At 46.8% G+C, this 26,216-nt stretch overlaps 1 protein-coding gene across 2 annotated transcripts in view; it reads left to right on the forward strand.

The window, feature by feature from the left end:
* Positions 1 to 26,216, forward strand: part of LOC135368686 (GTPase-activating Rap/Ran-GAP domain-like protein 3) — a 487,058-nt gene that overhangs the window by 48,378 nt on the left and 412,464 nt on the right. For both annotated transcript variants that reach the window (XM_064602133.1, XM_064602134.1), the window contains exon 2: positions 7,043 to 7,097. The gene's annotated coding sequence lies outside the window, so the exon portion shown is untranslated. The remainder of the gene's footprint in view (positions 1 to 7,042; positions 7,098 to 26,216) is intronic.

Consider the following 26,216-nt stretch of genomic DNA (forward strand, 5'->3'; position numbering starts at 1 on the left):
ATTGGCGCCCATATAAACTAACAACAACAACAACAAATAAGTAATGAGGATGTAGTGGGATGTTTCGCCGCTGAGGTGGCACCCTATCCCATTGCTTGAAGGGGAGAAGAGGGTGAATGATGATGATTGTTCAGGGTACACGCAGGAGCCCTGTTGTTGCTAAGAAGGTACTAAACCGAACTCAACTTAAGCTCTGCATTGTAGACATTGAAGTAGCGCCTTTTTGCTGCATTCTGTAGCGCTGGTTGCACACGTGTGCACGTGCGACGTTGCGCGCTACACGTAGTCCCCAGCATTGTCGTATGAGAATGGGTTACTGTGCAGGCGGGAAACTTATTGAACGTTAAACGAGTTGGGACAGGTCATCCCATGTTATCCCAGGCAAACGTAAAGGCGGTGCATTCCACCAATGTGAACCTCCATTGAAAGTTTCACAGCCAGGAGGGTAATAGAAAGTCATGCCGTGGTGGTGGTGGCGAAACCGGCTTGCCGTTGTTGGCTAGCCGGATTTTGCAAAGAACTCATGCGGCTCTGACATCGCAGCCATTGCTGCCGCCAGTGAGGCAGCGCACGACAAGTCACGTACTTAGGGCTGCCAATGGGAATAGACGGGACTCTGAGCTATGTGACGTCTGCACTTTGCTCGGGAGTGTGTTCGAGGTCTTGTATCTCACTAAGAGATCCCTCCTTGTTTGTAAACAAATGACGTCATAGTGTTCGACAGCGCCACCAATTTGGTAGAGTTGAACTACGCTCGAAGCTAAAGGCGAACAGGATCGCGCCCGAAAGCCACGGTCTTGAGGGGGTTACGATGGTCCCTGCAAGGGATGTGACCTTCGGTCCTACTTTTCTTTCAATAGGAGGCAGCGAACAAGTGGCCATTCGTGGCACCCAGCCCTCCCCTTCCGATTTGTTTCGGTTTCAGTCTGCCTATCAACGTCATGACGACGTTTCTCGGGTGGAGGTCTAGTACGACACATAGTTTATTTTCTCAGTATTCTGCCGTGCAATACAATGCGTCCATGATGTAATGAACATCAATGAATCCTTTTCTTTTCTTCCCCCATTTTCAAATTTTTTTTTTTTTGAATAGCAAGCCGACCTCCGTCTGGCGGACCTTTCCTTACTTTTTTCTTAATAAACATATTCCCCCCTCCCTCAACCATAAAAGTGTCCCAACCCCGTTAAGAGCACACATGTAGGCGCTACTCACTGTATACTTCTATGCGCGGCGATGCTCTAAGAGATGTAATAGTTCAGAAGTTCTAAACACATCCGTTACTTGCAAGCCATCTGTTCTCCCCAGCAGATTTAGCTGACGGTCGATAACGGGATAAAATATTCCGACGGAAACGAAATCACACTCGTCATAAGCCTATTATTGCGATACCCTTTTCCCATTATTCGCGTCCCATTGTTGAAGTTACGCTGGGGAAAGGGCTTAAGCGAGACGACTTTATCCCATAATGGAGTGCAGGGAATTAGTTAACCGAGGACGACGAATGCGAAACCAGGAGTTAGCTTCGTGCCGGATTTTAATCCTCCTCGCGTGTCTAGCAGACGCCTACAGCTTATTTACCTGAGCCCCTCACGTTGGAGGATTGACCTTCTCTGTGCTCGTTGCGCTTCATGTAAGATACGCGCAAAACGCGTTTATATACGGTAGCCCCATAAGGGGCGTCGTTGGCGGAACTGTCTTGTGTCACGCGACGTCACATGTCCCTATAAAGCTTTCAGACGGACATACACGGTCGTTGGTCCTATCACTCAGTAAGCAATCACTCAAAAATTGGCTCAAGCTTTGCGCATTGTGTCGAATGCAATTAAATGCGGCAGCTTTATGGAGCCTTCTTCTCTTTCCTCTTCCTCTTCTCTTCTCACAGCAACGCGGCGCACACATATTCTAGAAGACTGGAGCCAGTACGTACGCGAGCGACGGGCCTTTAAATGTCAACTTGAAATGCTGGATCAGAGGCCATTCAACATCTGCAAAGTTCTAGGGCCATGGAGTAACGCTGGACATGTGTGCCGTGCACTTGGCGCTTTTCTTTCCTTTCTGAGGGCCACCGGCCTCCTTCACGAACTGTAGGGATGTCCTTCCCTCGTCATCCTTTCATGTGAACCTTTTTGGAATAGGGTAGGATCCTGCACTCAACGCAGGGAAACATCCCACATCATCATCATCATCCATTCGTCTATATTGTTGTTGTTCTTCTTCTTCTTCTATTTTCCTTCTCTCTCCACACCTGTTATGGACGGACATACAACGCTGTCGACGTTGGTGGGCCCTGTAAATATATCCCTTTAACATAACGATGTCGCCACTCTTCGCAAACCTCAGCGCTTGATGACTGGGATTAGAGACGCTCAGCGTCAAGAGATGATCTGGTTCCACGATATTTTATGTGCGTTTCTCTTTCGAATGATTAAGCGTAGGAAGAGCTGTAAGGGATTCTGAGACATAAACGTACAGAGCAACGTACCAGCGTAACCGGGCGAAATCTTGTTTAGCACCACCTGTGCTGGGTGACTGTGGGAACAGGAAGAGGAGGTACGTGGGAGAGAGCCTACTTATGCGAGGTACTGTGACGGTACCTCCCGAACTACCGACAAATTCCCGAACAAAGGATACACTCGCGTGGGTACCCGCAGAGGTGACACCCTGAACTGACGCTAACAAACATAATTGAATATCGACACACAACGACATATGGTAGCATGGTCATGATGTGACGGAACATCACAGTAACAGAAAGGTCTGGTAAAGTGCAGAAAGGAAAAAGAAGTAAGGAAAAGAAGTAGGTCATCGTCCCTATATGCCATTGTCTATCGTCAGAAGGCAATGAAACCACTTAACCGCCGCTTTTTAGACCTTCCTTTTGTTTGCTTGTTTGCTTTTGGGAATAGCAAGCGTACACCATGGCTAACCTTTCTTTTTTAGCATTAAACATATCCCACCCCCTCCCCCACCCTTCAAGCCGAGAGTTTTGCTGTTCAGCGCAATCCTCACGATGCAACCGAGAAAAGACAGTTATTGAGTGTGTCGTTCAAAGCAATCGTGACCAAAGTCTGACTCGAAAAGTTTATCCACATCCTGCGGAATTCTTCTCTCTGCAGCCCCGAAGCACATGGCCTCAGTGCGCGTACAAAAGAATTGTCTTGGCAGCGTCCAATCGATCTGTGGAACAATAGCACCCACGCGGACGTCGCCTTATTTCCATCTCTTCCCGAATGATAAAGAGTCCCAAGAGATCTTGAGGTATCGAATCGAAACGATCTTCTATTCACAGATTGACGTGAGCCAATGTAAAGAGGAACGAAGACAGACCCCCTCAAGTGCGGTTAACGGAATTATGCAAAACTATACTGCAGATGTCTCGAAAAACCGGATTGTGTGCAATTGGCTTTCGCAGTGCGCAGTCTGTTACTACGTTGCATCCCACAGTTGTGACGACCAACAACGCCGAAGCTGTTCACTATAACACCTCCGCCGCGTTGCATCATGGCGGCAAAAAAGCGAATACGAGGATTTTATTGCGTTGATTACAGGCTGTTCAGTCCACGATCTACTAGATTACAACGACCATGTCATAGGCAAGGCATCCCTTCCCAGCGCCGCATTTGGAAGGTAGCGGTGGCGCTACTCATCCGTCCGGTTATTGATTCCTCAATTTCTGCAATACTTTGTACTTCGGCTTTCCTTAGTTTCTTTGTACAAGCGGTGGATGTCCCACGAGAGATGCTTCTTTCTAAAGTTGATTATCATCATCATTCTACACGTTTTCATAGGAGCTGTTGCTGTCGTCTGCTATTCACCGCCCACCTCGTCATCATCTTATGTATGTATGTATGTGTGTGTGTGTGTGTGTCTCTCTCTCTCGCTCTCTCTCTCTCTCGCTCTCTCTGGTATGGTAGTCGTACGCCCGCTTCTGAGGGTTCACGATTCAAATTTCCATTGCCCAATCATGACGTAGAGCTCGCGGGCCGATGAGTAGCGCCCCTAGCGGATCGTGCGGACGGGCTCCTCATAGGGGTTGCCGATTATGACATGGTCGTTATAATATAGTAGGTCGTGGTTTAGCCCTCGTAGTTATGAATAACATACCTGATCACGGGAAAGTTTCCTCCCAACGTTTACACACGAGCACATTTTGCTTTGCGCTTCGAAAAATGCTGAGGTAACTCGGAAGGTGCAGCATGTACTTGGTGACTCTTCTTCGATTTCAGGGAGGTACCTAGGCCGATATAAACAGCTGCTTAAAAATCACGCGTCCATGTTGAGTCTGGGACCCGCTACTCGCATATAAAATTACTCTCGCACACGCACAATATTATAAAGATAACTAATGAGAACGTACGTTACCCACTAGATGGAGGCACTGTGAAGCTTATTTGGAGATATTATTTCATAAAAAATGAAACTACTCCAGTTTCTGATATGTCCACAAGCGAAGAAAATTAGATAGATTAGATAGACCGTGCCGTGCAGCAAGTGATGTGAAGTTTAGGAACTTTACTTAGGAAGTTTAAGGAACAGTCAGATATCAACCGAATATATATATACAGTACTGACATGGCGACGTTTGACTTACAAATATATATATATATACTATATAGATATTCAATAAGGATCAGAAGTGGAGACAGTGCTTCTACGGGACAAGGAACAAAATGGGAACTTTATTAAAAACTAAGAGGGGGTATTGGACGTTTCGACAGCAGCGCTGTCTTCAACAGGAAGTTGAAGACAGTTCCTGTTGAAAAGTTCCTGTTGAACACAGCGCTGCTGTCGAAACGTCGAATACCCCCTCTTAGTTTTTAATAAAGTTCCCATTTTATTCCTTGTTCCGTAGAAGCACTGTCTTCATTTCTGATCCTTATTGAATATCTTTATTTTTCGTGTTCAACCGCATTCGTTTATTTCAACTTTTAATATATATATACAGTGAACCCTCGTTATTATGACCATGGTCGTTCCCGAAAATTTTGGTCATAATGCGGAATTGTCATATTAACGGGGGAATTTGCAGAGGTTTCACTGCATTGTGCCCCAGGTGTATGGTCGTAAAGCCTGTATGTCAGACTATCGGGGGTCATATTAACGAGGGTTCACTGTATATATATGTTACCATAGCATGCTACATTAAGCGCTACGGAGTAGCTAACATCCATATTGATCAAGCCAAGATCACGAGATGCGCTCGGACACGATTGACAGTATCCGTATCCGCGCTTGCTGAAATAGTGTGCGCATCCGCGGGTATTGAGTATACCCGTGCATCCGCGGACATTGCATTTGGAAGGAAAATGCCTCTATGACGAAAGCTGTGCGTGCTACAAAACGTTTTTACCTTTCAACAATGCAAACCTCCTCAGGAATGCTATGTCATCCACAACTGTCCAATAATAGCAGTGCAAGGCACAGCAGTGGATGGGATGGCACACTTCGACACCATTTTGAATTGACGGCGTGCTCTCAATTGCAATCAGTATATACCCTTACGGGATGTCAGCAGAGACACTAATGCTTATTTGCCAACAAATTGTGGACATCCGCTGTTTTATCGGCGCGGATTTCAAAACGTTTTATTTCGATCCGCAACCCAGGATGCTTGTGCATATATCCGGGCGGATACGCGGACGTAACCTATCGGCACACACCTTTACCTTTCTTACGCGTTTTTCTTTATTCTTGCACATCTCGTTTCTGTTAGCATCGCCATTTTATAAGTCAGCTTCACGTTACGCTTGCAAGCGCTAGGTGAAGCTCGCTTTACAGGATTGACATAAACGGGACACGTGGCTTTCACCTTACGCAGGCAAGTCGTAGGAGAAGCACCCTTTACAGTATGTAATGTACAGTTTGCACTTTGCGGTGACCGGTCTCGGTGGATGAGCTACAGGCTTTCGGTCTACATTCGGTCTACATTTTCTGTCAAATAATGCTTCCGCGACACGTAGGAAATTTAGGGTTAATGAGTGTAAGTAGAAATATCGTTAGAAACTGGCAATTGTATTCAACGTTCCGAATCAGCGCCTAACAAGCAACTTTTTTCCCTCATGAAATATTTAAATACTTCGCCGCTGTTCGCGTGTGTCTATTAAAGCCCTATTCGCAGAGTTTTTATTTCGTAATTTTTCTCGTACCGGTAAACATTACCTGTTCAACTTTCCGCCATATGTGGTATCGACTCGTTCAGCAGAGCAGTGAATAGATTTGCAAGAGGAAATACATTTGTGCGTGCGGTGCCAGATGCGAGGGACATTTCAACAGACCCGCGAACTGGCGTGCTTCGATACGATGTTCCGTTTTTAGCGCAGGGTACGCTGAGTGAGTTGTCCAAACATGGTGTGCTTACAGCTTCCGATGGGAATGCACGTGGCTTTCGACTGCTATGTTTCTGTTTCCAGTGGTGCTACAAAAGATGCATAGAATACGTAACACAGTGTGTTTACGACAAACGAAAGCTATATACGAATAAAAATTTATCCATATAAGTAAGGAAGATCGTTCAACTAAATTTTATGTTGTACGAGTATGTTACGAACCTTTTGAACGCGCTTTATTTTTTTAGCATTATCTGTCTGGTACAATCTAAACTGAATCACTGAAATGAAATGAAAGCATACGGAATGTTTTATTGATGCTGTTTTTCATATAACATCCATCTTCTTAAATACATTCTTCTTGCGTATTTCTAGATTTCCATGCATGCGCTACAAATAAAATCTTAGTTTAGGCATTCTAGTTCATATTACTACATTGTGGTCGTCGTTATTACGTTCTCATTTTTTTTCTTGTTCTCATCATCATCATCATCAGTGATGGATATCGTTAACATCGATATCGCAGAAGGGGATATTTTTATTGACATCGAAAACACGCTGTCTGTACGTTTCATCCGTACCCAGTACTTAAAAAGGATGTGAAAGACGCTTTTCTTATTTAACAACGCTGTATATGGTACACATTTTTTGTGCTCATGTGTTTAGACGTTACGAGTATTCATTTGTAACTGTACTGTTGTCTATCTCTGTGCAGGGTCTGTCCGAAAAGTGATTCATTATGAGTGAACAGCGGAAAACTCAACAAGAAGGTGAGTGTACCAGTGTATACCTCGCATTCACACGAAGACAACCACTGAAGTGCACGTTCACTGGGGCCGCAAAAACCTGAAAGGGTACTGAATGACAGTGGATAGGAAGTCGCCTAAATTTAGTCCTCTCGGAAGGATAATCTCTCAGCCGATATAAACTTCACGGAGATTAGAGAGACTTGAGCCGACGGCATTTGGTTTCAACAGCCATAGTCATTCAAGAAGCTCCCGAATAAAAAGATGAAGTTCTCGACCGAGTTTGTTTATGTGTAACGACACTGCGTAGTGGAAGGAGGAAAAAGCGAAAGAATTGGCAACGTCAGCGATTTAGCGAAGAAGTTTTAGAATGCGTTCCATCGCATGTTGCGTATTGTTTATTCCGGAGTCCTCCCATGCGTGAATACAGTACGCCGGATGTCGGAAGAAAACGTATACGAGAGGGCAGATAAGATTATGGGATATAAATAAAAATTCTTACTATATGCAATGATCACTTCGCGGAAACAATTTAATGGGTTGCCTACGTCATGTAGTCGACATATCCCTGAGTTTGGGGCGAAGACATGCGTACAACACGTACAACAACGTACAACACGGGACAGGACAGTCTTGTCCCCAGCTGCAAGTTTGTTTGTTCGTGCCTTTCTCTTCACCCCAAACTCGGGGATATGTCGACTACGTCAAGTTTACACTCACCTCGCTCGCATAATCCTTTTATGCTCAACGAATTTGAACAACAAAAGAGAGAGAGAAAAGAATCGACACAAGAGGCATTTCAATCTGTAAATATAGAACCATTTTACATATGTAAAAACCGTGCACTGCCGCAATGGAAAATTGGTGCAAGAAACTGCATACTTGAGAAAAGTTCTCTTTCTTCCCTGTTTTTTTCTTATTTCGCCAAGGTGAAACTTTCTACTTTCATCATTACTGCAGAGAACAATTCAATTGTGAGCACGCGCACATTTTGCTTTTGCCCCCTACCCCGTTGAAAATCAAAAATGCACCGGCGGTCTCAATATGAAACGTCAAAACGTATTCTCAGATTTCGTCACGTGTTGATCAAAGGCGGGAACCTGCAGAAAGGACAAATTCCCAAGCTGAAGAAACTGTCTTTTATACATGCCTCCACTTAAATCCAATCTTTCGGCTACCCTCTTACACCGTAACATCACTTGATACGGTAAGTGCTCCTAGAGAGTCGGCAAAGATGAAAAGCCGAGAAGGCAATTCGCTCGGGAGACAACGGACACTTCCCCAACTTTGTCTTTTTGTATCTTTCAGCACGGCGCTTCGCCCAGTACCGATACGTATATAATTCAGAGTCGATTGTCTTCATAAATCGCGCAGCTAAGCGTCTGAATTTTCCGGAGCTGTTTTATATCCCCAAAGGGTGTCTCCGATAGGGGGAGTTCCAGTTGTATCCTGATGCGCTGGTGAGAGAGCAAGGAACTCAAAGTTTATGGCTGTTCCAGGGAGTAGATGCGTTCGAGATCGTCCCCTGTTGGCGAAAGAGTCGCGAATAATAGCAACGGAGGAATCCGCGTCGGTGGCCGGGAGAGGTTGGGACGAGAAGGAAGTTGCTTCTTCGTGTTGTGTCGCAGGATTGTGTGTGTGTGTGTGTGTGTGTGTGTGGGGAGGTGGAATGATAAGGTACGCCTTGTCTGTCTTCCTTCTTTACAGCCTCTCTTCCCATATCTCTCTCACTCTGCTTGGGGAGGGTGCCATATGCGTGCGGTGTTGCAGAATCGGGATCTGTGAGTCAGGTTATCTGCCAGTTGTGTTTTCCGCGTTGGATTCCTTCGTTACCTTTTAAAACCCACTGACATAACGGAGAGTTTTAGTGCGTGGTGGTACGCTATCGCCTTTGCGTACGTGAGGGATAGCTCTCTTTATGTTTTGCGCTTGCGCAGAATCACCGACGCTATCTCTTACGTACGCAAAGGCGATAGCGTACGATGTGCTAAAACTTTCTAGTGAATGAGCCAGTCGTGTGTTCTGCCGCTACTGCCTACTAAATTCTTCATTACGGCTTACCAGTGGTATGCGGCCAAGGAGCGTCGTTCCCAACACATTTTTTTCCGCTGCAACGGACTGACCCGTGGTGGCCCACAATAACTATTAACCACAAGATGGCCGTTGTCCAGAGTGTCAAAATTTATTAGCTTTTTATTTTCCGACTTCGCGGCCTTCGTTAAGCGAAGTACAACGTTCAAAAGTTAACTCAATTTGATTTTAGGATACGAGATATCCAGTGATGTTTGTTGTGGACTATTCGAGGAATGCTGAGTTTGATCTGAAACAAAGAATAAATTATGATAATGGCGTGCAGCTGCACCTACGGAAAAGGGCATAAGGAGAAGTTTCTTTTCATCGTCGCGCGCGCGGTGAAGTTTAGTTCAGTTGAGGAAAAGCTATCCAGCCCATTGCCTCGGAAATTACCTTCTGCCACATATTCCACGACCCGAACGTACCGTAGACGTGCGAAAATAGCACCATCCAACACGCGCGTCCAACGAGCGTGCTACACATTCGGCTGGACAGCCAGACATAACGACACCCCGATTAAACAGCTTCTGTTTACTTGGTCTCCTGTTCTGTCTGCCACAGCCTACCATTTTTAGCACAACAGTTGCAGGTCTGCGAAAATCGCCATGCTGGATTCATTCGGCATACCCTTTTATCAAAATCCCCCCGCCAAAAGAAGAAGAAAAAAAAAACGCATCCGTCACTGCCTCCGGTATTTGGACGCGGATGAAAACGACGAGGCGTGGCAAATTCCATTCTGCTCCCTCCATTCTTCTGAATTTTTCTTTCTTTTTTGTTCTCCGACATGACCGAAGAAGGAGCGTGTTACCTCTGTGGTATTCCATCACGCTACATCCGTGTTTCTCAGCCGCCGCTGTCGTCGAACAAAAGATCGGGAGTTATGCCAGCCGTAAGAAATCCGTCGGAAAGCGGGAACCAATTCTCTGTGACACAAAATTTTTGAATATTTTCTTTTTATCTGCGTCGATGGTGCGAATTGTTGTTGTTGTTCCTTTAGCAGTCGTAATGCGGAATGGAGAATGACGTGCTGCTTGTTCAAAAATAAACGAAATAATAAAAAAATATACGCATTATAACTCAATCTCGCTGAAAGCCTCAGTTGGCAGACTATAAATGAAGTCAGCGAACGTTAAGCACTTCCAGGAATCTTCTAAAGAACGCGCACAATTCCATATTCTCCAAGAGTAAGCAGCGTCACTGGGAGCTCTAGCCGCCTCCGTCGGCTTGGAAAAGGTCGCGTCTCCGCTCTCCGTCATACGTTGGAAGGCTACCAGCAGCTGCCGGCAGGGTGAGGAGACGAAAATCGATCTTCGAGAGGAGCAATCTTGCCATACGTGTGACAGATTGGACACCCTCTGACGTCATACTTCTCAAAATTAATCAAACTTAATTAATTAATCTTACTATACTCCCGCGTCACAACGCAACACAGCAATATTTTGGGTACACACAGTGAGACACGTAGGACAACAAGGAACGTGCTGTGTTGGAGCAGGTTACATACGTTTTGGCTTCGTGCTATAGGCTCTGTTGCTTGTTCAAGCACGTTATTTCGCTTCCTTCTGTTTTATTTCGCTATATTTATTATCCTTATTTCGGTTGCATATAGCGAGCGTGTGATGATATCTGAATAAAAGAGAGACAGAAAAGAAGCAAGAGAAACTACCTAGAAAACAATTCAGAGTAGCTGCGCCACCTTTGGTCCTGAAAAGCTGTCGCTGAAATACAGCGACAGCGACTTGCAGCGGCGAAACGAGAAAGGAGAGCCCGGTGGACCGAAGAGGAGAGGGCACGACAAGCACAGACCAGCGTAGAAGAGCCCAAATGAGTGTAGAAGACAAGGCTCGACATGTCGAAGCGGAACGAGAAAGAAGATCCCAAATGAGCGAAGAACAGAAGGCACAACATGCCAGAAACGAAGATAGGAGAAAGCGATATCTCCTGGATGCTCAAATCTGCATATACAGCTGTCGCTATAAAAGAAAAGAGCGATCCGAAAAAATTGCGAGTAGCTTCGATCAATGCTCAACAAAATGATTATGTGCAGAAGAAGTTATACGTTGGTGCATGCTTCATTTTCAATGCGACCGTGCTGCTTCAGACGTATTGCCTCACACGGCACGATACAGCCACTACCGTCGTAGGAATCTCCACGGATATCCGTCGCGGGCAGAGGGAAAGAGAGACTGACAGTGAGTGCGATGTCGTTGACCGAGCCCCCGCTCCCTATTCCATGAACACACACAAAAAAAGGTATTAAACGCTAAAGGTACCAGGTGCAGATCGGCCTCAAAAGAATGAGACAGAGCGACAAGATTAACGACGAACGAAGGTTCGAAGTAATCTGGCCTAAGTCAGTGGAGCCACATGCGAGACATTTCCATTCCTTCTGTCTTCTTTTTGTAAAACAGTGTTTCCTGTTTATTTGTGCGTGCGTGTGAGCAGTGAAAGCTTTTCAGGATTCATTAAAACTCCCACGTAAAAATGATAAAAAGAAACAGTGTCCATCGCACAACACTTCTGGGTTTGTACCCGAGTTTCGGTGAAGCAGAGCTGAGCATGCAGTAGAAGCACTAATTACTTTGGAATAATTACTATCGTAGCTCTCACTTGGCAATTAAGGAAGTAAATGAGGTCGGTATTCAAGGCGTCCATCAGTCTACGTACAAGGGATCTCGTTGAATTCCGAAATCTTGCACTCTTACAGAGCATTCTCTGGGACGCTGGCGTCCATCTGGGACGTCTTTGAAACTCGGCAATCTTGACAAAATTCACTCTACCTCCTGTTGCTTGTTGCTTGCAGGGCTATCGTGTCGGACTGTATCCCGCAATGTGAGTCGCTGTTGATATCATGCGCATGTTAACATGCTAACTATGACAGGTGGCCCTTGAATGACTTGTGCAACATATTTGCTCGCTGCTTGTACGATGCTTAAGTATGCTCAAATACAGACTCTAAATATCACAGCTCGCAGGTAAACGTTAATTATACTGGAAGAACCACCGTTAGCGCGGACATCCTTATGTCGTACCGAAAGTCGTTATTTTTGTTTTTTGTAAATCATCATTCTTTATTACTGTCAAACAATATGCACCATTTTAATCTATAGTCTTTTCATTATTATTATTTTTTACATAATCGCCACTTATGTGTACACATTTGACCCAGAGTTCTGGAAGCTTGACAATTCCCCTGCTGTAGAAATTCGTCCCAGCCATCCGAAGACATTGACACACTGCTTTTTTGCATTGCCTCCGTTTTCTCGTAATGTTGTCCGCGCAGCTGATCGTCCACAAATCCGAACAGGTGGTAGTCGAAGGATGCCAGATCGGGCGTGGAAGGTGGGTGTGCAAGAACTTCCCACCCCATCTTCGCAATTGCTACTGACGTAAGGCGAGCGGCGTGCGGGTGAGCGTTGTTACGCACGAGGATGACGTTTCGAATAATCGTCCCGAATAAACGCACGAAACTTGTGCGAACATCCGTAAGCACGCTGAAATCTCTGGCGAATTTCTGCAGCGAGTATTTCTTCTTTAATGAGAAATTCGATGGCATGCGCCACGCTGACGAAACGACATATCGTTGTCGGCCATGTTGCTAGGAATGCTAGTGGTCACGTCAAGTGATGCAAAATGTGACGTCACAAGACTGTTAAGTGTAACAAAACAGCTGGCGCCATCGAAGACCCGCAGTCCCCGTCGTTTGTCGTTAGGGAATGGCTCGCAAAGAAAAAAAAAAACGAAGAAAAAAACGTTCAATACTTTCGGTTCGACCATCGTATCTTCAGAAAATACCACATGATATATTTCCCTTTCTGGGCACGTATTTCCTGCGAGAATTAATTTGTAATAACGCGCGCAGCGGCGGTGAACTCTTTCCACTCTTTGCTAGCGTGTGTGACGTCGTCTGATGCGAGCACTTTTATTGGCTGGAGAAAGGGCGTCTGCTACAATGTGGGAGCCACATCGAATCCTTCCATTGTGAAATTTCGCGACTGGTCCGTCTTGGAGGCTCTCAGATTCACAAGAAAACTGAACACTTAATGAACGCTTCGTTTAGCTCTGTTCAGAGGCGTCACAGCGTCTGTTAGCGCTGCAGAAGTGCCACATAAGTGCTACGGTAGCTCCGTTGAACCCCAGCGATACACAACATTGTTGTTGAGATATTTTACATGCATTCTTCCAGGCCATCTATGCCGTATTCCACTCCCGACAGAAACAGGAGTCCATGTGAAGCCTCGTAGACACCCGCTTGACAGAGACTGCCACAAGAAAGGAGCTGTATATGGGAGAAGCATGCTAGCGCAATGGTGCGGATGGGGAAAGATAACGTCCATGAAAGATGAAGGAGGCGCTAATGAACTCCACAAAAGAAATGATGCGGCCCTGTCTCTCTGTTCCTGGTAGACGCGGTACAGGAAGCAGGAGATAGCACATGGCGTGAGAGTGATGGCGGTCTCGGATCTGTATCAAAGGAAGGGTGAATCCTTCACTCGAATGTGGGACACAAAACGTTTGCAACTGAGGAGGCGGGCAAATGATTATGGAGTTCCTGTTTATGGAGTTCACTGTTATACAGCGTATCAGCTGTTAAGGGCAGACTCAACTCCAACGAGATCTCGTGGTCGGCGTCCGCAGAAAACGTGACGTCACGTGACCCCCGCAGAGTGTAATTCAACCAGCAATACAAAGCCGTTTAACTCATACTCGTAAGATAAAACATTTGAAAAAAAGAATAGGAGAACATGACAGTGCGGAGAGACCGGACTTGCCGATAGACATTGTATGATATGATGAACCATTTCAACCATTGTATCATAAGAACCAATAAATATTGATTCACACACAGCTGACGCTGAAAGACGCGTTACAATTGCGTAACCGTCCCTTCAATTTTTTTTTCAATGACCCTTGGTGCACCTTTCGGTGATTTTTTTTTTTTCTCCGTTTCAACCTCAACTGTTCGGCACAGCACAGCCAACCGAGGACTTGTGCTTACCTCATTTCACTTCATCCTATATCCATATCTCTTCCTCGTAACTTTTGCAGACGACAGTGAGTCTCAACGAAGGCAGATTTAATTCGTGACTTTTGTGCGCAATTTCCGCCACCAAATCGATATCAGCGCACGAACGCATGGCTCACACCAAAGGCTTATCGTATCCAGTGGAAACGGTCATTTATAATCCCATCCATTGATTCGCTTCGTTAGGCTAAATTGGTTGCCGGGATAAAGAGAGCCACAAACATTGCCTGCAAAAGCTGCGGCGCTTTGGAAATGTGCCAAGCGAGCAAGATGAAAGCGATACTGCAGAATGCGAACCCATTACCCGAACGACGGGCGAATAGCGCTGGCATCTTAGCATCCGAAAACCCTAATTATGCTCTCCGATGGACGATTTTCTCTTCTTCGTCCAACTTTTTTGCGTCTGGACCATCCCTTCATTTGAGGGGCGACAGGTCCTTCCCATTGGACGAGAGCGGGACATAGTTCGCATACTCGTCCGTAATCGGTTATCTCTGTCGGTGGTTTCGAAAGAAAGGGGCAACGATGAGAAAAGCGAAAAAATGTTTCTCCGGCGCAGGAATTTAATTAAAACCATAAATATGGAACGTATTGGGCCCTGGCTTGCTTGTTGAGTGTGTATTTGCGCTTGGTCCGCGCTGGAGAAAGAACAGTATGTGTAGTGAAAGGTGATTGGGAAGGCGAAATTCCCCTGATCTTCTAATTCGAAGGGATATTCAAGCGCGGATGTGTGGGATGGTAAATCTAGTGCAGTCCTGTACGTTGGTGCCTCCGTTAAACGTGATTCCGCTTTTGTTTGCTTTCGCATAAAATTTACGTGTTTCCGATCGTTTGTGTTGCTGATGCACGGTTTGGTGTAGGGTTCAATAATTAAAGTAATGCAATTAATTTAATTATTAATTGTCAATCGATTACGGACAGCCCCATACATTTTTTGTTCGACCTTGCACCCAACGAGCATGTCCAGTCTTCATCGGCTTCATCTCGCTGAAATCATTTGATCAATGTATTGTTTACGTTGTATTGATCTCGTTGGTCTCATCTTCCTGTTCTCCGAGTTTTTCAAAGGCATTATCAGGAGAGGAAGTCGCAAACGGAGAACGATCCCACGTATGGGACACATGGCACGATCCAGTGTGAGATGGATTTTACTTGCTCGCTGGTGATGGATGTTGACTCCAAGATGTAGCTGATGAGGTTGATGACGTCGATGAAGCTCTCTGATGCCGTTGACCTCCATATCAGGAGAGAGACGTCAGACCTAAAAAAATTGAAGAACATAAGACGAATGAAAGGATTCAACGTATATGAAACTGATATAGGACACCCCTATCCGAGGACAGCAAAGCGCTGTAACACAACTTGATACAACAATATAGAAACAAAAATCCGGAGACACAGGAACATACGGGGATGACACAACAGATTACATTGTGCAGTCCTTGTGTGTACCCGTGACACGTGGTATTCGTGTTTATTATGGTCCACCAGTTATAGCCTGCATTCTGTGCCTTCTTGTTGTTCTGGTACGATTGAATTCCACAGTCGAACACTAACCTTAACCGGCCGACTGATGTCACTAAACACGAGAACGCCAGTCCATGAAGCCGTAACCGACGGTCGTAGCTGGAGGCTTATGCGTAGCAGTAAGATGAGGGTCTGCAGCAACACGTCCTTTCCATTCTTTCGTTTATTCCGAGCAGTCCTGAAACGGCCTGCAGAGGCGGCGCATAATTTTTCCATTTCGTTTCGGCTCCGTGGTTATTTTGCAGCATCCCTTAGTGGCCTTTTCCTGCTGCCATGAATATTTCATCCTCTTCATGTTGGCTAGTAGAGAAGGAAACGCAGGCGAAACATACAAGGGAGATGAATTCTTGACGAAGTTTAATCACGTTTCAGCGGTTGGAAAGGCGTTCTGTGCGATAGAGGGATGTGTAGATGGCCCCCTTCGTCTCTACCTGATTTATCGTTTCTTCTCGCTTTTTTGTTGTTGTTTCGTTTATCTCTTTTCTCCTTTTAGTTTTTACTGGTTGTGTAGGTCATTAAAGGAGTACAGAGGCCCATCCAAAAAAATTTCAGATTAAGACATCTGATGAAAGTGTGTGTGTCATTATACCGAATAGCGCGAAAGGTTTTGATATGTGCAATTTGTTTCCCAGAAAAAAACTCACATAAACATAGCTCCGCGCCTTCACCCTTAACTCGCCACTCCAGCTATAACGAGATGAGGAGGTATGATGGCACGTCACCGATGACGGCATAAGGAGACTCGTTCTGGTTTGCCGGTCAGTGGGGGTCAGCGCCTTGTCCCTTTGCCGCCGTAAACCTGTTTTGCCAGTTTTCCCGGAGAATTGGGGATTGGAGGAGCGGCCGAAGCATTACCGAGCAAGGAGAAAGGCTTCATCAGAACCCCGAACAGCCGAGTAGCAGACGACAGCGGAGTAGCAGACAACATTTCTCTAGGTCAATCAGCGAGCGTTCTCCTTATAGCGTCAGCGCGAGGTTCCAGGCAGATCACAGGCTGGTACTGCACTTCACCACCGTTGCGCAGGGTCGCTTTTTGCGGCGTATTTTAAATTCAATTTCTGCGATAATTATGACTCCGTGGTGTAAATTACTTCGCATGGTGCATCTTACTGGCCTATACTTAACAGTTTTATAGGAAGAAAACTGGATGTTAAAAATGACTTCTGTGCTACTTTTTAAAGAGAGCCTATGCATATGCTGTTTACCGCTTCCTATGTGATGTAAACTGCGCGGAGCGCGGGAACATTACGCCTGTGACTGTATGGCACCAATAGTACGGGACATTCTTGACGCATACTGGCCACGCCATACTGCTTCAGTGGATTCCTGGACACGTTCGCATACGGGGTAATGGAGCCGCAGGTGAGATATAGCGCACCTATCATCAACGGAACACACGGTGACATATTCCAGGTCAAATGTGAAGCACATGTTAAAATTTTTGACAGAAGACATATGCAGAAGGTAATGGTTACAAGTCGACAGGCGGTCATCCTTGCTTCACCAGATTGACCCGGAGCTGAAATTCCGTGTTCCGTCCAACATACCGCGACCTATACAAACACTTTTGCATCGGTTTCGCCTTAACGTTCCGTATGGTCAACAGTTTCTCCCATAAAGTCGGCAAGGCTAGTTCAGCAAACTGTCCAGTGTGTGCATCTGTGGAAAACACGGAACACATCGTTATGCAATGCACAAGATATACATCCCTGAGAGCAACGTTGAAGTCTGCTCTAGCCGGCTTGGACAATAGAACCTTCGATATAGTCAGGGTGTATGGGTGTATGGGAACGTAACAAGAGAGACCTCGGCGATACCTCGGAGATACACGGCGTTAGCAGCGCTTGTCAACTTCATAGTGAGCAGTGAGATGGAATCTGTATTTTAGGACCGCATTCTAGGCATGTGTCGTCGAGTTCCCCGTTCCTGTTAGTTTCTTGCAAGTCGGTTCACTTCTAGGGGATGTAGCCTGTCACGTACAGTCATGTGCACGTACAGTTCGGTGACTTGGAGGGGTGATGCTTTTCTATTTTTACCTTTTCATCTTTACAGTTTTCTTTCACCTTTCATTCATTTCATTTCCTTTGTGGGAGTAGCAGAATTCGTCAGGTGACGAATTCTATATCTTCCTTTTTTTTTCTTTAATCAAACTCAAACTTATTACGCCTGTTTCGCTAATGAGTACTGAGTATCATAACACACCACATAACCTAACCGAACGCGATTCCACTTGATGGACCTACACCTGTTAGAGACGGAAAACCTCCCCACTTCATCATCGGAATATATATGTTGTTGTTGTTGATGTTAGAGACGGCAAAGGTTCGTTCCTTTCAAATGCGCAAGTGCCAACAGATATGAGCAACGCTTCACAAAGGCACGTTCACCATCCTGACAGTTCACATGAGAGAGTGTTGTTGCCGGCAAAATTATCTTCGCAGGTAGGCCCTCTTTATATTGGAAAAGGGCATCACCCTTTTCGATTGCGCCGTACGGGCTGTAAACTTTACCGATATGGGCGTTCTCGTAGAGAAACATGCTATTCTTATATGCTGTCCGTCTGAATTCTTCTATGTCCAGTAAAGAGAAACGCAAAATAAAAGTAAAGGAAAGAAGAGAGTAAAAAAAGAATAAGCTCCATATCCACTCTGGGTGGAAGATGATGTCGGCGCTGATTATAGGGTCCTATATTGCTTTCCAGCGTTCGGAATGTTCCAACATGAAAAAGTCTCTGCAATGTTATTCCTTTCGTCTTACATGCTGAGTTTGAGAACTTTGATTCGCCAGAACTTTAGACATCTTTTGAGATTTCAGAACCATTCGAGAGTCTGGAAGCTTGATTAACAAAATTGAAGTGGTACGCCATGTTTACGACATGAAGCACGATTTTTAATGAGAAACTACCTGAAAACAGGGCTCATGATTTTGCTTGACGAAGAGGTCGGCTGATTTCCAGTTCTATTGGGACATAGCCCTCAGCGGTGTGTTCGTATTTTAATTACCTTTATACTTATCATTTTGATTCTGTTCAGAGAGGATCAATTTCAGTTCAACTTTCGATTAACTTTACTGTTTTTTTGATTAACTTTACTATATTTTCGATTAGCATAGCAAACAATAACTACCCATTTCACTTGATGATTTGAGTTTGAATGGTTCTGTGTGTGCGTGCGTGCATTTCAAAATTCTATTTGCCTATCCCATCCATCTTCTATTTGACGGAAACATGAGGGATTTCGATAGAACAAATTAGAATTGCGTGTAGAGGAGGTGGTCTTCTTCCGCGCGATGATGCGATGTCCCAGCGGGCAGATGGACTTGGCCTTACGCTAGGACGGCGCCGGTAGAACTAATGAGCCAGCGCAGTAGAGCGTGGCAGCAGGCGCACATCGTCGTCATCATCGATGGCCACCACGGTACTGCCCCTTCAGACATGGAGCGAGTAGAGAGACGCGGCGACAAGAGGCATGGCGCTAGAATGAGCGGTCACTTGGCAGTCGCTGGTGGGCCACGAGTACTGGATCGTCGAGGAGGGTGGCGAAGGGAGGCGGGGCGTGTGCGGTAGGGGCGACGTGAGCCATAGTCACAAGCGTGTTCAAGCGTTGCCGAGCTGACGCGTCGTCAGAGCGAGTGACCAGCGGCTTGCCGATGCGGTAAGGGAGCGCGTTGCTCGACCAGGTGCCGCTGGTAGTTCCGGGGAGTACCATCACGATGTACGTGGAGGCCTGGCGAAGTGCGAGGGACCATGGCGTACCACAACCGGTACTGGGCGTCGAAGCTGAAGGGTGTCGGGTCAGAGCGAGAAGATTGTGGCCTCCTATTACGAGCTTCCGGTGGAACGACGTGCTCGGGGACTCGCGAGTTGTGCCGTATAGCCCCATCGACTGCTGTCTGCACTGGGTTTGGCGGTGGTGAGGTGGGCCGAATTGATGCTTAATGGTGGCGGTGGTTTTCGATATTTGGGATGGTAAGAGGCTGAATTACTCCGAACATGGTGTTCTTCGTCCGGGTCACAATATGTAGAGGAGGTGGTCTACCTCCACACGTGTCCTGTCCGGCGATGATGCAATGTCCCAGCGGGCAGATGGACGTGGCCTCACGCTAGGACGGTCCCGGTAGAACTGATGAACCAGCGCAGTAGAGCGTGGTAGCAGGGGCAAATCGTCGTCATCATCGATGGCCACCACAGGTGCAACAACAACAACAACAAATAAGTGAATATGTAGTGGGATGTTTCGCGGCAGAATGGTGCAAGCGAGCTGGTGTACTGTAGAAAGAGGTAACATTTTCTTGAGCTTGAGGAACACACAAAACGAAGAGGACAACGCAAGACACAGGAGCCTTGTGTTGTCCTCTTCGTATAGTGTGTTGCTCAAACTCAAGGAAATGTTAGCCCTTTCTTTATTAGAGATTTGTAAGAGATAAAAAGCGACTTGTTTTCTTGCGGAATAGCAAGCCGACGTATCGTTTGGCTGACCTTTCCTCCTTTTTTTCTTTGTACTAATAAATATATCCCCCCCCCCCACAGGCGATCGATCACGCTACTCATTTGAGGTGGCATTGCGCCCTTTCACCCTTTCACTGTTACCAAACAGAAGGCACAACCGGAAGTTGTCTAGGGTTCCCATCGGCTACATGTGGCGCCACGCCGTGTTACTCATTTCAGTTAAACCCTTTCACTGTTTACAAATAGTGAAAGGGTTTAACTCGAATGAGTGACAGGGCGTTGCGGCACATGTAGCCGCTGACGCTGGGAACCCTACACAACTTCCGGTTGTGCCATCTGTCTGTAAACAGTGAAAGGGACTCTCGTTTGATAGTTTCCTTCACCGTATCGTTTTCGTACAGCGATTGCGATCCGCTAAACCTCCCAGCGGTTATCCGCCAACCACTCGTCGAGTTCTCTTGGAGAAGATGCTTTCTGCCGAGCGCTTTCATTTTGTTCGCACAGTATTATTTATCGCAGAATCCGCGAAAGGGCGCTAACGTCGGTCGTGCTCCTGGCGTGAAGCTGCATTAGCTAGGGAAAGAAGGCCTGGCGGATACATAATGCAGTTTACGAGCCTCGCCGACAGAACGGGAGAGTGAAGCCTTATATCGGTGCAAAGCAGCTTTTCCCGTGGGTTCTTATTCCCTTGATATGTAGCATACTTTGGGAACTCAGATTAACGGTAGCGATACGGGCATCGCCGTTGGAGTCTCATATGGAGTCTCCCACTTTAAACATGCATGAGTGGAAAAATTTAATTCGCTTCGGGGGCACCGATGTATTATGCACGGATTTTGTGCGGAATAGAATATGTTAAGTCATATACGTGCGTGATACGCTGTAGTGACAAGCGCGGGTTCACGCTCTTGTTCCGGGCCGTGAGAGAATATTTGCGGTTAGTAAGGTCATGTGCCGTGAATTTTGGATGCCTGTACTGGTTGCTGTGTCACTGATGCCCTCGTTGGAACGTTAAGGGGAGGTTAAATTGACTCTTTGGAACTTAACCAGTTTTTGAGCGTTTGTATACTTGCGAGGCGGACATGAAAGTTTATTAAACGCAAAAGGAAAGGTCAGCAAGACACAGGTCGGCTCGCTGTTCAAAAAAAGAAAGAAGGAAACAATATCATGCACAGTCAAAGAGTGTTCACAGGGCAGTCAGGCAATTACTGGGTGTCCATATGGCCAGAAGCTTGGAGAAAGCGGCGAAAGGGCAGTGGTCACAGCCCACTCGGGGTATAGGCAGGGGAACGGGACAGTAAGGTAGCCAGTGTGAGGGTGCAGTGGCCAAGTTGGAAGACACGGCGGCAGAGGGCGTTACGGTGGAGAAGGTATTGCTGACAGTGTAGGATGCAGTGGGAGATATCAGCCACCACGCCACAGCTGGTGAAGAGGGGAGTGCTGGTCTGACCCATGTTGAAGAGAAGCACTGTGGTGTGGGCGACGTTGAGACGGAGGCGGTAAAGGAGCGATTCCTTGTGACGAGTGCGAGGAGTTACCGGGCCGCATGTCCGGGGATCCGTTGGAGAGAAAGAACATCACCATTGACGCAGAACCGATTGTATGTCAGGATGATCATGCTGAGTGGATCATGTATGAGGTTGGTTGGGGAAGACAGGAGGAGGAGGAGGGGGGACGACCTGCTGTCAGTGAGGGCAATCCAGGACTTCTCAGGTGGCAAGCCAGCTAGGTAGAGTTTGGATGTGCCAAGCCGAGGAGACATTGCGTGTTTTCGGGGAATGTCCGGGATGGTATAGGGTGAATGAAGAGGCACCCAAAGGGTCCACATAGCCGGCACAAAGGAGGAAGTAGGTGTCGTGGGCCGGAGATAGACTGTGAGACGGCCAATGGCAGTACTAAAGGTGCATGCAGGGTAGCTTACTGCAATCTGGAGAAGGGTGGGTCATACAGCGGGAGTATACGCATACGGTGGCTGAGTCCCGTAGAATGGGAATAGCGTGTTCCCTTACTTCTGCGAGGACGGAGTAGGTCTCCGTTGTTTGAGGGACCCCTATAGGCAGACAAGGAGACTGCGGGCTTGGAGGCTGAGAAGCTCTCGGTCTTGGGTAGGGCTGATTCCATAGAGGATAGGGAGGCTGTATTGTCGCGTGCCCAAAAGAAGAGCTGTATGGACTCGGTTGAGGTCACGGCAGGACGGGCCCCTGGACTCACCTACGACACGCTTGAGGACGTTGACCAGGCCGGCAGGTTGAGTAACAAGCGTTTTCACGTCGGGAGACCATGTCGAGCCTCGGCCAACGGTAAAGCCAAGGAAATGGCAGAGTGCGACAAAAGTAAGGAGGCGAACCAGCAAGGGATAGTGGCTACTTGTGGAATGAATTCCGTGAAAAGGCCATAGCTACAGTCTTGGCGGGTGAGATAGTGAAGCCGCGGTCGGCGAGATATTGGGTGATTGTGTCCACGAAGACTTGCAGACTAAGTTGGAGCGCATCGCGACGAACAGCAAAGTTCCAAATACAAATATCGTCCTCATAAAGTGTAATGTGGGTGTGGCTGGGCAGCTGTGCTGGGAGGGAGGACAGAATGATGAGGCTGAGTACGCTACCCTGCGGGACTGCTCGGTGAACGGTATATGAAACAGTACGCGTTATGCTGGACACTGTCATGAGCCCTTTTGACGTTCGGGAAAACCGCGGCGGACACGAAGCCGTTCGCCAGAGCCTGTCGCTCCTCGTTGACCAGAGTAAAGACACTATCAAGTGACGACCAGCCTGGGCGAAAGCCCATCATTGTTTCCGGGGAAAAGCAGGTACTCTCTATGCGCCAGCGGAGTCTGTGGAGAACCATTCGTTCCAAGGTTTGCCTCCGCACAGCTGGTAAGGGTTATCGGCCGGAAGGAATCCAGGTGGTGAGGAGATTGGCAAGGCTTGAGCAGGGTGACCACCATCGCGCTTTTCCATTCCTCTGGGAATCGCCCCTGCCGCCAGCTGTCATTGAAGATGCATAAGAGACGCAGTCGCCCCGCATGGGGAAAATGTTGAAGTGCTGTTGAAGTGCCCCTGGGGAGGTACGTTGTGGTGATGTACGGTTGGGGACACGGTTGACTAAAATTTCCCGCACGTGGCGAAGTGATTCCCTATCGGCGATGTCGCGCACGAAAGAACTATACCAATACCCTCCCCGAGGGGAGGCCGCGCCGAACTGCTCTCCCTAACAGACGACGCCGAGAATGCGATGGTAATCTCTCCCGACAGGCGGCGCTGCCTGGCCGCCTGGCCTCCCCTCGGAGATTGTAATGGTATAGTTCCTTTGTGCGCGACATCGCCGATAGGGGACTGTTCGGCCACGGCAGCCGCCGGCTCTAAAGCGAAACGCACCGCCTCCAAAATAATGTCGCCACCGGCGCGCGTACGCTAACGATCTCTGATTGGCTGCGCAATATATGTATAAATATTTGGATGCTCATTGGTCTAAAAAACTGGCGTCAGTTTCCTTTGCGCTGATTGGGCGAGAGTCATTTGACTGAGGAGCGAGCATCCGAACGCGCGAACTGGCCACGGCCACGAGTCGGAGATTTTAGACAACCGTGTCCCCAACACAGTACATAGGGCAGCGTCCAACTCCATGAGAGTGAAGGGTAGGTTACTCGTGGGCTGTGTTGCTCGAAGATGGCACTAGAAGCTGGTACTAGAAGCGGCAGCGTCGTCTTTCCCTTTCTCAGCGACACCCTGATTTAATCCGCGACCTTAATGGGAGAAGAGTGATCCAGGGACTTGAAAAGACACCGCGGCAATGTTCCGTAAATTTCGCTGCGTGTGCTTACTCGAGCCGTTCCTGCTCATTACGTCCAGTTTCGAAGAAACGATTGTCACGGACGACGTTGAAGTGTGTTTCCGGAGAATAAAAAGGGAAAACAACGAAGTAGGAAGGCATTCCTCCTCGGGTGTCTTTGACACAACATCGTTGGCTTTTTTTCCCGTTACAAAGATGTAACATTTGTGAGGCAAGATAGACCGGGGGCAAAGGGGTGAAGATGTAGTTAAGCGTCAGTGATACATACAGTGAAAATAAATAAGTAGATATACCTAACAATTTGGGTGTTGAAGGGTCGAATGAGCTAATGCAAGGATCCATCATCCATGAGTGACTGCGTACGATGAGGAACGTACATCAGCGCGTGGCGCGCGCCTATATGCATACAGCAGCGCCACTGTTTGCTTAACACAATGACGATGAGGCTGACTGAACAGTTTGGCGCACACACATTGTACATCAGTATAGGCTTTTCAACTTGGAACATCTTCGAAAGTTTCATGGAGATCACTCGCTATTATTTCCCCCGGTCTTTTGTCGCTGTCTCCTGCGCTTTCTTAATCGACTTAGGGCACGGAAATTTAGGCACTAAACACGATGGAAATAGGCAGGCATTTAGGCCCTCAAAAATACCAAAAAATACCAAAATAGGCAATAAAATGCAAAAGCAGACACGTCAATTTGGTACGCTCTGCTCCATCCAGGGTAACGTACTCATTTAAAGGCTACGGTACAGTACAAGCTTTGACTTGCGGTACATGAATGCTGAGGCGGCCTAGAACCAAGTCATATTGAATAAACACTTTTAGTTCTCCGCCCTAGATGATCTTGAAAGGACAAGAAAGGACACATCTTCTGATTCAATATACATAAACCCTTCTAGCAAACCATGCAAGGTACTGAAGGAAATCAAACGCAAAAAAAAAAGAAACTAACAAAAGACGCAAAATGCCGCACACCACATGAGCCGGAAAGGCGCACTCGCACTTTCACCCCACAGTTCAAAAAAAGAAAAGGCCACAGTTCCATATAGTCGATAGGGCAGACAGCCCAGAAAATGTCGCATTGAGGCCTTTATATGCATTTATAGGCAAATGAATAAAATCCCTGGCCCTATGTTATCGTTCACGATATTTCCCATTAGCCGTACAAACAGTAGACAAGTGCTGTAACAATCGCATGTACAGCCCTTGCTCCGCTTATGCGGATTATAGATGCACACAGTATGCACTGTAAACATCACTGTCGCTCCACCAATGCATACAGAACACCACGTGGGAAGGACCGTCTGCGCTGGAATTCTGCGAACGCGATACTTTGTACGCGACATTCTGTTCGAACTGAAACGAAAGCAGAAAAGAAGAAGAAGAAGAAGAAGAAAAAAAAGGCGCTGATCAACACGCGTGTCTAAGTATCGAATGACGATCGAATTGTCTGTCTGTTTGTTTTCCGGGGCTAAAGAAAAACAGGCAGTAAGGAATCTTGACAAGAGAAACGGGAGATACGTATTCTCTGCATCACGAGAAAAAAATGTAATAGGAGCTGACGCGACTGGAACCAGCCGCCACCCTGAGACGCTCCAGGATTTCGGGACGAAACTGCAGGGGGCGTGCACACTTTGCGAAATAACGGCCGTTTGCCAAGTTTAAGGTTTCGCGTTTTTAGACGTCGATCACTCACCCTCGCGATAATCATCGGAATTCGATCGTCAAGAGAAAACCGTGAACGACGCGACCTTCGTATAGCTGTTTGCGTTAAAGGGGCAGCGAAACGATGGTCCAACTTTTGGAGGAATCGCGTTTGTGAAGCGGGGGGCTGTATCCCGTTTGAAACCATTAAAAATAATCTTTCAAAAATAAACGCGTAAGTACCCACTGTTAAAAATATATCTCCCAGAATATACGCTTAAAAATAATCGCTGAAATATCCCCGTTTAAATATAAACGATAAGGAATCCACAGTTAAGAATATATCGTTAAAAATAAATCGTTTCAGAATCCCCCCAAATCCACCCTACAGTTGCTAGAGTCAGGTGGTATGGCCCAAATTAAGGTGAACTGCAAGCAAGGGGCTTAACCTAACCTCACAGGACCAAACTAGTCTAAACTATCCCAAACTAACCGAAACCAAACTAAACTAGCCTAACATAACATGATATAACCCGGCGTAAATTGCAATCAGTCCGTCTCCGTGCTAGATGGTGAGGGGATTTTGAAACAGTTTCTTTTGATGGTGGATTATGAAACGGTGATCTCTA

This window comes from Ornithodoros turicata, chromosome 9 (assembly GCF_037126465.1).
Source record: "Ornithodoros turicata isolate Travis chromosome 9, ASM3712646v1, whole genome shotgun sequence".
Taxonomy (NCBI): Eukaryota; Metazoa; Arthropoda; class Arachnida; order Ixodida; family Argasidae; genus Ornithodoros; species Ornithodoros turicata.